Below are 10,935 nucleotides of genomic sequence, written 5' to 3' on the forward strand. Positions count from 1 at the left end.
GATAAAATATTTACAGCTTTTTGTTCTGCAAGTGACACAGAATGTTATATGAAGCCATAATGCTTTGCATGCAAAAGAAATGACTCAAAATGTAATGTGCTGTTTTGAAATAGGATTTGAAGTAAATAAATGTTATCAAAAGGATATTTAAAAGGAATAGTATGAGAACTATAGAGTCATCTCAGCAATTCTGTATGGTACAAAATATCAAAACTACCTGTTAAGATTTATTTTAGGAAATTATTTTTCTATAAAATAATTTGTATATATTTGAATGAATAAATGTAATCAGTACATATTTAAGACCTTTTGGTTTAGTTTAAAAGGTCTGCTTTAAAATGAATTTTAAGTCTAATATCCCGGTTTGAAATTAAGCATGTTTTAAGCAAATAACTAATGCAAAGCTTCTAAGGCGTAAACATTAAGCATGAATAAAACTTTTCATAACATCCAAATCTGAAGTACAGTTTTACAGACTTTTCATTATGTTAAGTTCAGGATACAAAAATATGACCACACAGTTCAATTCTGTCTTTTAAACAAAATACATAGCAAAAGACAAGGCCAAATACTTAATATTAAGTATTTAGCTTTTGTAATTCATTGCACACTGTTAAAGACACTCAAATCAAACAAACATATTTTAAAGGACTAAAAAGATCAAGACTCTCTTACACACGATATATATCACACACAATAAATACATTTCTCATATAATATATCATTAACAGGACACAGTAAACTTTATACTGAGAAATATTGCTTATTATAAGAACTGAATCAACTATTAACTTTAAGAATGGGACTCAGTGCTACAAGAAATAGAACTAAACTATTTACACATGGAGCAACACAACCAACCTCCATGGCAAAACATTACTCCTGAGGATCAACATAAATCAGTTACATATAGTACTGAAAGCAAATTTCCAGAACAAGTGACAAATCCACAAACCTCCAAACAAATGATTTAAATCAGTAATATTAACAATTAAAAAATATATCAAAAAGGAAACAAACACTGACATAACAATTGTTTTTTTTTCAAGAATGTAAGTCCTGAGAAGGTAAGTAGATTGTTTCTATTGGTTGCTAATTCAGTAACAAAGGGGCATACATTCAGGAAAATCATCAGATTAATAAAGGGGGAAGTTAGAAAGTTTTTTCACATAGAGGATTATGAGAACATGCAATACTTTACCACAAGCGGATATTAGGATTGAGACTATAACATAATTTAAATAAATAATAGGATAGTAATTGAAAAGGAGGAACATAAAAGAATACAGGGAAAGGGCAGACAAATTGGATTAGAGTAGATTGTTCCAGTTGAACAGTTAATAACAGGACAGGCACAAAAGACGGAATGCTGTCCATCTGTGCTTTCGTTTCTGCCAGACAAAAACAGACCAGAAATTGCAGTACCTCCAGAAGAAGGAATGAAAAACACAGAAGAAAGACTTGCATTGTGTCTCACGATGCTGAGGATGTCGTGAATAGTACGTTTAGTGTTGGTCACACCACAGGTCGAGGTTACACAGGCAGATAGGGAATGGGTGACCATCAGGAAGAGCAGTGGAAGGAAGGTAGTGCAGGGGTCCCTGCGGTCATCTCCTTCCAAAACAGATATACCACCTTGGGTACTGTTGGGGGAGATGGCTCAACAGGTGAAGGCAGCAGCAGCCAAGTTCATGGCACCATGGGTGGCTCTGCTATGCAGGAGGGCAGGAAAAAGAGTGGGAGAGCTATAGTGGTAGGGGATTCTATTGTAAGGGGAATAGATAGGCATTTCTGCGGCAGCAAACGAGACTCCAGGATGGTATGTTGCCTCCCTGGTGCAAGGGTCAAGGATGTCTCGCAGCAGTTGCAGGGCATTCTGGAGGGGGAGGGGAACAGCCAGTTGTCGTGGTGCATATAGGTACCAACGATATAGGTAAAAAGTGGGATAAGGTCCTACAAGCTGAATTTAGGGAGCTAGGAGTTAAATTAAAAAGTAGGACCTCAAAGGTGGTAATGTCAGGATTACTACCAGTGCCATGTGCTAGTCAGAGTAGAAATAGCAGGATAGTTAAGATGAATATGTGTCTTGAGGAATGGTGTAAGAGGGAGAGATTCAAATTCCTGGAACATTGGAACCGGTTCTGGGGGAGGTGGGATCAGTACAAACCGGACGGTCTGCACCTGGGCAGGATCGGAATCGATGTCCTAGGCGGAGTGTTTGCTAGTGCTGTTGGGGAGGATTTAAACTAATGGGGGGGGGACCTATGCAGGGAGACAGAGGGAAGTAAAATGTGGTCAGAAACAAAAGGTATAAAGGAGGAAGTGGAGGGTAGAAAAATCAAAGGCAAAAATTCTAAAAGGGCCACATTACAACATAATTCAAAAAGGACAAAGAGTGTTAGAAAAACATGCCTGAAGGGTCTGTGTGTCAATGCGAGGAGCATTTGTAATAAGGTGGATGAATTAACTGCGCAGATAGCTGTTAACGGATATGATGTAATTGGGATGATGGAGACATGGCTCCAGGGTGACCAAAGCTGGGAACTCAACATCCAAGGGTATTCAATATTCAGGAAAGAGAGACTGAAAGGAAAAGGAGGTGGTGTAGCGTTGCTGGTTAAAGAGGAGATTAACGCAATAGTAAGAAAGGACATTAGCTTGGATGATGTTGAATCGGTATGGGTGGAGCTGCGGAACACTAAAGGGCAGAAAACGTTAGTGGGAGTTGTGTACGGACCACCAAACAGTAGTAGGGAGGTTGGGGATGGCATCAAACAGGAAATTAGGGATGCGTGCAATAAAGGTACAGCAGTTATCATGGGTGACTTTAATCTACATTTAGATTGGGCTAAACAAACTGGTAGCAATACTGTTAAAGAGGATTTCCTGAAGTCTATAAGGGATGGTTTTCTAGACCAATATGTCGAGGAACCAATTAGAGAGCAGGCCATCCTAGACTGGGTCTTGTGTAATGAGAGAGGGTTAATTAGCAATCTTGTCGTGCGAGGCCCCTTGGGGAAGAGTGACCATAATATGGTAGAATTCTTCATTAAGATGGAGATTGACACAGTTAATTCAGAGACGAGGGTCCTGAACTTAAAGAAAGGTAACTTCGATGGTATAAGACATGAATTGGCTAGGATAGACTGGTGAATGATACTTAAAGGGTTAACGGTAGATAGGCAATGGCAGACATTTAAAGATCACATGGATGAACTACAAAAATTGTACATCCCTGTCTGGCTTCACTAAGGAAGACGCAAATAACCTCCCGAAAATACTAGGGGAACGAGGGTTTAGTGAAAAGGAGGAACTGAGGGAAATCCGTATTAGTCAGGAAATGATGTTAGGGAAATTGATGGGATTGAAGGCCGATAAATCCCCAGGGCCCGATAATCTGCATCCCAGAGTATTAAGGAAGTGGCCCTAGAAATAGTAAATACATTGGATGTCATTTTCCAATATTCCATGGAATAAACGGGTCCTTTTCAGAATGGCAGGCAGTGACTAGTGGGGTACCGCAAGGTTCAGTGCTGGGACCCCAGCTATTTACAATATATATTAATGATTTAGACGAAGGAATTGAATGCAATATCTCCAAGTTTGCAGATGACACTAAGCTGGGTGGCAGTGTGAGCTGTGAGGGGGATGCTAAGAGGCTGCAGAGGGACTTGAACAGGTTCGGTGAGTGGGCAAATGTATGGCAGATGCAGTATAATATGGATAAGTGTGAGGTTAATCCACTTTGGTGGCAAAAACAGGAAGGCAGATTATCATCTGAATGGTGACAGATTAGTAAAAGGGGAGGTGCAACGAGACCTGGGTGTCATGGTACATCAGTCATTGAAAGGTACAGCAGGCAGTTAAGAAAGCAAATAGCATGTTGTCCTTCATAGTGAGAGGATTTGAGTATAGGAGCAGGGAGGTCTTGCTGCAGTTATACAGGGCCTTGGTGAGTATTGTGTGCAGTTTTGCTCTCCTAATGTGAGGAAGGACATTCTTGCTATTGAGGTAGTGCAGCGAAGAATCACTAGACTGATTCCCGGGATGGCAGAACTGACATAGGAAGAAAGACTGGATCGACTAGGCTTATATTCACTGGAATTTAGAAGAATGAGAGGGGATCTCATAGAAGCATATAAAATTCCGACGGGATTGGACAGATTAGATGCAGGAAGAATGTTCCCGATGTTGGGGAAGTCCAGAACCAGGGGTCACAGTCTAAGGATGAGCAATAAGCCATATAGGACCGAGATGAGGAGAAACTTTTTCACCCAGAGAATTGTGAACCTACGGAATTCTCTGCCACAGAAAGTTTTTGAGTCCAGTTCGTTGGATATATTCAAAAGGGAGTTAGATGTGGCCCTTAAGGATAAAAGGGATCAGGGGGTATGGAGAGAAGGCAGGAGTGGAGTACTGAAGTTGCATGATCAGCCATGATCATATTGAATGGTGGTGCAGGCTCGAAGGGCCGAATGGCCTGCTCCTGCACCTATTTTCTATGTTTCTATGTTTCTAAATCCCCATTGCTCAAGGTTACGTAATGTCTCAGCATTCACTCTAAGTGTCAAGGCCACTTTCCAGGTAGCAGGAAAAATTGGACAAGACTGGAAATTGGTGCAAAGAAATAAACTTATCTGTGTCATAAATATAACTGAAACTTATCACTAACATTTGTTTATACACCTTTGTGTATCCCCTTGTGCATCTAGGATTGTGTCTTTTTTCTTTTCCGTGTGCTTCTATGAAGTGAAACCCTATGGCCTCAGCAAAGACAGTGGCAGGCTGTTTATTTCCCTGCTGCAACTGCTTAGAGACTTTCAGTGGATGTCCCCTGGGTTTCGGAGCCTGAGAGGGCCCTGCCAAAGACTGACAGCGAGTAACTGTGCAGAGGCAGACTCAGCCATTGGGATCCGAGGCAGCATATGGGGCTCTGACTGAGGGGGAGGCAACTGAAGCGGGGGTGGAGGGAGTGTGAGCATTTTGAGAAAAGCTCCCACTTCCATGTTCCCTCTCACCATCATCCCACTCATGGACCACCCGCACTTCTCTGCTAGCAAGGAACCGTAGAGCACATTGCTGTACAGCAGTGGGGCGATGAACGCCCAAGTCTACATTTATATCCCTCCTCGAGATTAGACCTATGAGCATCTGCCATATGTTGTCCAGAGCAAGGATGCTCTTGTCTGACTGGCGCATTTACTACTCCATGGAACAGCACATCATCGCCATCACCTGCGAGATGGTGGTGCTCATGTTGGAGATGGACTCCTCCATTCTCTGCACATTTGTAGACATCGCGGCTGCAAAAGCTGCCAGAGCCTCATGCAATTGTTGCTGCCCCTTCAAGGTCACCCTCTTCCTTGATACCCCCCAAGGTTCAGCATCTGCATGCAACTCAGCAGAGCTTGGAGCATTCTGCACCCTCCAGCGAGGAGTCTCCACTGCTGTCCCTATCAAAACCATCTGCTCTTGCTCACTTGTGATGTAAGGGACACTAGCTTAGAAAACTACTCTATCTCAAGCCTTGCCCTTTCTGTGTCTTTGGGTGGTCCTTTGCATAGATTGCCAGGGAAGAGGATCTCCCTGTATGCTCTTACTGCCTGCACCAGAACATCCAGAGAGGTATTGTGAATCTTGACACGACCCTCTGCCTTGTCTCCATGACCCACATTTTTATCAGTTTTATCATGTTATTGAAACCTCTGAAAACCAACGAATCCTTCAAATGAGATGTGTGCAAAGCTGCTTTAAATATTCGCGCTGGAATCGAGTTATCGATAACATCGTCAGACCCGATCCATTTAATTGGGCTAAGAAATGTGCATGACTGTTTTAATTGGGCCATTAAGTAAAACTTGTACAGCAGAACAAGCATGCAACCCAACTCCAAGGTAAATATTCCGACCTTAACCTTAAACCTGGAGCTAGGCAAAATTAGTAAGCACTTTTTCACACAAAGGGTAGAAGAAATTTGGAACTCCCATAAAAGGCTGTGGATGCTAGGACAATTGGAGCTTTCAAGACTGAGATCGATAGTTTTTTGTGACGTAATGGGATATGGAACAAATGCAGGTAAAGGTTGAGGTCATGACAGATCAGTCATGATCTGATTGAATAGCGGAGCAGGCTACTTCTGTTACTAATGTTTCTATGAATCTTAGGGTGATATTTTTCTCTTTGTTGAAGAAAATGTTAAATAACTTTTTTGTTACCTAATTCTCAGAAACTGTACATTTTAAACAATCTGCCCTCGCAGATGTTATATGATCTGGGATTAACAATTATTTCAGTTGCAGCAAACTGCATACTTGAAGTTACACAAATTTGTCCTGCTTTTCAGTCATCTCAATGTGGTAAAATATCAAAACAAGATAAAGCACACAAAAAACTATCAGAATTAGGATTAGACAGTACTAGAATAATATAATAATCAATTGTGATGACCTTTCCAATGTCGATATAAGGGATTAATTACCCTTTTGAATCGTCTGATGAAGAACTGAAGAAAAACAATTTTGCAGTACAAAGTTTCTTAATGAATTACTACTACACACAGCCTTCTTTTCTCTGTCCATCTTGCACAATATTTATGTGAGGTGAACTGTCTCAGAATTTAGTGCATAATCTAATTTGAAAATCTTACAATTTTAAGCAACATTTTCTTTTGAACTTGGGGTGAACAAACAAACTTAACAAAATCAAGCAAATCAATGTGAATTGCTGTTTGAGACAGGAATAAGAGCAAAACTGATCTGATTAAATCCATCCTCCACCTAGAAAATTCTCACATAACAGCGAGGCATCTCATAACATCATCTGTTAAACATCTTCATGTCTGCAGAAATAGAATATCACCATTATGTCATTCAACAAAGACAAGTTGTTAACAACATTAATTAGCATTAAATGTGCTACCCCAATTTTAGTTGAAGTCAGCGAACAATCTTGGATTTAAAGAGGCAGGACATAGCTTGGCTTTGGTTACATTAAATTAGGTTTTAACCATATACAAAACCAAATTAGGATACATTTTGGATTTATGTCACATTACAATTCCCACCCTAGTAGAGGTCAGTATCTAGTCTTTAATAAAGGCTTGAAGGTTGAAAGCAACTTAAAAGTTTAAAGAGCTGGTTCTTACTCGCATAGAGAAATGAAAGAATTTCAAAAATCCAAATCACCCTGCCTTGATCTTGTTTTTAATGATAAAACTAGCATGTAACAGTTTTTCAGGAGAATTCCTTAACTTGATATTGTTATGCATGCAACACCTTGTAACCAGCATTCTACCGCCACCAGAGGGTGCATCTTTTGGAGTCCCAAGGGATCCCAACATGCCTTGGGAACACTGCATATAAGCAGGCCTCCCATGCTGTGCGAACACTCTGGAGTCAGAATAAAGAGACTAAGGTCACACTTACTCAAGTCCACAGTACACAGTCGCATTGCTTTATTTGAGACATAACAACTGGCGATGAGTAATAGATAACGAACCATCACGTGAAAATGCAGAGAACTGGTATCCTGGACAATTGGGAAGCCTTCGTGGAGCGACTTGACCAATACTTCGTGGCCAACAAGCTGGAAGGGAATGAGAATGCTGCCAAACGAAGGGGGATCTCCTTACCGTCTGCGGGGCAACATAAGAACATAAGAATTAGGAACAGGAGTAGGCCATCTAGCCCCTTGAGCCTGCTCCACCATTCAAAAAGATCATGGCTGATCTGGCCGTGGATTCAGCTCCACTTACCCGCCCGCTCCCCATAACCCTTAATTCCCTTATTGGTTAAAAATCTATCTATCTGTGATTTGAATACATTCAATGAGCTAGCCTCAATTGCTTCCTTGGGCAGAGAATTCCACAGATTCACAACCCTCTGGGAGAAGAAATTCCTTCTCAACTCGGTTTTAAATTGGCTCCCCTGTATTTTGAGGCTGTGCCCCCTAGTTCTAGTCTCCCCGACCAGTGGAAACAACCTCTCTGCCTCTATCTTGTCTATCCCTTTCATTATTTTAAATATTTCTATAAGATCACCCCTCATCCTTCTGAACTCCAATGAGTAAAGACCCAGTCTACTCAATTTATCATCATAAGGTAACCCCCTCATCTCTGGAATCAGCCTAGTGAATCGTCTCTGTACCCCCTCCAAGGCTAGCATATCCTTCCTTAAGTAAGGTAACCAAAACTGCACGCAGTACTCCAGGTGCGGCCTCACCAATACCCTGTACAGTTGCAGCAGGACTTCCCTGCTTTTGTACTCCATCCCTCTCGGAATGAAGGCCAACATTCCATTCGCCTTCCTGATTACCTGCTGCACCTGCAAACTAACTTTTTGGGATTCATGCACAAGGACCCCCAGGTCCCTCTGCACCACAGCATGTTGTAATTTCTCCCCATTCAAATAATATTCCATTTTACTGTTTTTTTTCCCAAGGTGGATGACCTCACATTTTCCGACATTGTATTCCATCTGCCAAACCTTAGCCCATTCGCTTAACCTATCTAAATCTCTTTGCAGCCTTTCTGTGTCCTCTACACAACCCGCTTTCCCACTAATCTTTGTGTCATCTGCAAATTTTGTTAGACTACACTCTGTCCCCTCTTCCAGGTCATCTGTGTATATTGTAAACAGTTGTGGTCCCCGCACCGATCCCTGTGGCACACCACTAATCACCGATTTCCAACCCGAAAAGGACCTATTTATCCCGACTCTCTGCTTTCTGTTAGCCAGCCAATTCTCGATCCATGCTAATACATTTCCTCTGACTCTGCGTACCTTTATCTTCTGCAGTAACCTTTTGTGTGGCACCTTACCGAATGCCTTTTGAAAATCTAAATACACCACATCCATTGATACACCTCTATCCACCATGCTCGTTATATCCGCAAAGAATTCCAGTAAATTAGTTAAACATGATTTCCCCTTCATGAATCCATGTTGTGTCTGCTTGAGTGCACTATTCCTATCTAGATGTACCGCTATTTCTTCCTTTATGATAGCTTCAAGCATTTTCCCCACTACAGATGTTAAACTAACTGGCCTATAGTTACCTGCCTTTTGTCTGCCCCCTTTTTTAAACAGAGGCGTTACATTAGCTGCTTTCCAATCCGTTGGTACCTCTCCAGAGTCCAGAGAATTTTGGTAGATTATAACGAATGCATCTGCTATAACTTCTGCCATCTCTTTTAATACCCTGGGATGCACTTCATCAGGACCAGAGGACTTGTCTACCTTGAGTCCCATTAGCCTGTCCAGCACTACCTCCCTCGTAATAGTGATTGTCTCAAGGTCCTTCCTTCCCACATTTCCGTGACCAGCAATTTTTGACATGGTTTTTGAGTCTTCCACTGTGAAGATGGAAGCAAAATAATTGTTCACGGTCTCACTTCAACATTTCCCATTATTAAATCCCCCTTCTCATCTTCTAAGGGACCAATATTTACTTTAGTCACTCTCTTCCATTTTATATATCAGTAAAAGCTTTTACTATCTGTTTTTATGTTTTGCGCAAGTTTACTTTCGGAATCTAGCTTTCCTTTCTTTATTGCTTTCTTAGTCATTCTTTGCTGTCGTTTAAAATTTTCCCAATTTTCTAGTTTCCCACTAACCTTGGGCCACCTTATATGCATTGGTTTTTAATTTGATACCCTCCTTTATTTCCTTGGTTATCCTTGGCTGGTTATCCCTTCTCTTACCGCCCTTCTTTTTCACTGGAATATATTTTTGTTGAGCACTATGGAAGAGCTCCTTAAAAGTCCTCCACTGTTCCTCAATTGTGCCACCGTTTAGTCTGTGTTCCCAGTCTACTTTAGCTAGCTCTGCCCTCATCCCACTGTAGTCCCCTTTGTTTAAGCATAGTACACTCGTTTGAGACACTACTTCCTCACCCTCAATCTGTATTACAAATTCAACCATACTGTGATCACTCATTCCGAGAGGATCTTTTACTAGGAGATCATTTATTATTCCTGTCTCATTACACAGGACCAGATCTAAGATAGCTTGCTCCCTTGTAGGTTCTGTAACATACTGTTCTAAGAAACAATTCCGTATGCATTCTATGAATTCCTCCTCCAGGCTACCCCGTGCGATTTGATTTGACCAATCGATATGTAAGTTAAAATCCCCCATGATTACTGCCGTTCCTTTTTCACATGCCTCTAATATTCCCTTGATTATTGTCCGCCCCACCGTGAAGTTATTATTTGGGGGCCTATGAACTACGCCCACCAGTGACTTTTTCCCCTTACTATCTCTAATCTCCACCCACAATTATTCAACATTTTGTTCATTAGAGCCAATATCATCTCTCACAACTGCCCTGATATCATTCTTTATTAACAGAGCTACCCCACCTCCTTTCCCTTCTTGTCTATCCTTCCGAATTGTCAGATACCCCTGTATGTTTAATTCCCAGTCTTGGCCAACCTGCAACCACCCTGCAACCACCCTACAACCCACGACCTCATGAAGAAACTTCTTGCTCCAGTGAAACCAACAACCCAATCGTATGAAGAACTGTGCACGCTGGTCCGGGAGCAACTAAATTCGAAGGTGAGCATTCTGATGGCAAGGTATCGATTTTATGCATGTCAACGGTCTGAAGGCCAGGAAGTGGCGAGCTTCGTTGCCGAACTAAGGCGCCTTGCAGGACATTGTGAATTCGGTGGATTCCTGGAGCAAATACTAAGAGACTTTTTTGTGCTTGGCATTGGCCATGAGGTTATCCTTCGCAAACTATTGACTGTTGAAACACTGTTAGATCTCTTAATTTCCAATTAAATATGAACTCCGATTGTAGTTTTAATGTAACTTTATTTCTGGCAGACAGCAACAAGCTCTTGGCTTTAAGCCAGGTCTTTGTCCTTCTGAGACCACATGATCAAAATGGCTGTACTTATACCTGGATCAATTTACAGACAAGAACTCG

The sequence above is a fragment of the Pristiophorus japonicus genome, chromosome 3, assembly GCF_044704955.1.
Source record: "Pristiophorus japonicus isolate sPriJap1 chromosome 3, sPriJap1.hap1, whole genome shotgun sequence".
NCBI lineage: Eukaryota > Metazoa > Chordata > Chondrichthyes > Pristiophoridae > Pristiophorus > Pristiophorus japonicus.